We start from the raw sequence: 1,378 nt of genomic DNA on the forward strand, positions 1-1,378 counted from the left end.
AAATCTTCCTGCACTGGGTTTGTGAATGTTTCAGGAACAACCTGCCAAAAAAAGCATCAGTCACAGTCTCCTGCATCCTGAACTCCAGATATCCTCATATCCTCGGCTACCTCACCTCACCCCCAAGTCCACGAGGCATAGGCTCATTGCTGTGGGTTTGTCATTTGAAAGCTGCAGTTGTTAGCTCCAGAAATCCATTCAGTTTGGTCAAGGCCCCTGATCTGTGTCTTTGACTGAACTAAAGTCTTTGCCTGGAGCTTTCTTCCTCCTCTCTAGGGCAGCACTGCTGTGGAACATGAAGCTTCCAGGGAGAAGCCTTGCTGTGCAGTGAGGCTGATCAGTGTGGGCAAAAGGGGGGGAATCAGCCATAGTGCTGCAAAGCCCAGCGGCCTCTTCTCGCAAACCAGTAGTGTTACAGTGCTTGCAGGGGCCCACATGTGGGCGATTTGAACAGAGCTTTGTTGTAAGCAGTTTCTGAAACTTCTCTTAGAAATTTCGTCTAAATGTGCATACGTACATAATTATATAAACCAGTGCAGTGTCTGAAATCTTCCCACCTCCCTTCAAAAAAGAGTTCTCTAGCTCTCTCCTCGAGGCTCACTTATCAGTATTGAACTGATGCTAACCTCCTGAAATGAGTATCATACTGAAAGCAGTCTTCTTCCGGCTGCTGGGCTCTTAATTCCACTTTTATTGGCAGTAAATCTGCTAAAATCTATTATTGAGTTCTCTACCCACAGTTAATTCCTTCCAGCTTACCCCATGCTAGCCACCGTGGTGCAGGGATCCAGAAGCTTATTGGAACTATTGCACAGAGAGGTCTTCAGTAGAATTCCCCCTAAAGAGGAGCTGGAAGACGTTCGGTTAATGACCAAGTGTGGGAGTGGGGAGCTGGGGGACACCTCAGCTCAGCAGTGCCACAGCACCTTGCTTGAGCTCCAGAGGATCTTAAAGCACATGTTTGGGTGCAACAGATTGGGGAGGATCAGTGCAGGTGCTCAAACTGCCCTGCAGTGCTCTTTGTTCTTGCAGTCATCTGGGGTGATTTTAACATCCAGCTCTATGGAGATCAGAACAGTGAGCATTCCTGTATTTCTGAAGTGTTCTGGGCAGGATGTTTGCTATGCAACGTGGTTATTAATAAGACAGCGGAGCAAAGCAGGTGTCCCAGTCAGCACCCGGAGTATGACGCGATGTGGCAGTGAGGGACACGGAGGTGAGGGGCTGACGGTTGATCTAGATGACCTTAGAAATGTTTTCCGCCCTTAATGATTCGTGGGACTCCACGAGCAGCACAGCAGCGGGTGCACACGGCAGCCACTTGGCGGCTGAGTGGCGCAGCAGCACAGCACGGAGCGGCGGCACCGCTACAGTGGCG

Source organism: Meleagris gallopavo, chromosome 10, assembly GCF_000146605.3.
Source record: "Meleagris gallopavo isolate NT-WF06-2002-E0010 breed Aviagen turkey brand Nicholas breeding stock chromosome 10, Turkey_5.1, whole genome shotgun sequence".
NCBI lineage: Eukaryota > Metazoa > Chordata > Aves > Galliformes > Phasianidae > Meleagris > Meleagris gallopavo.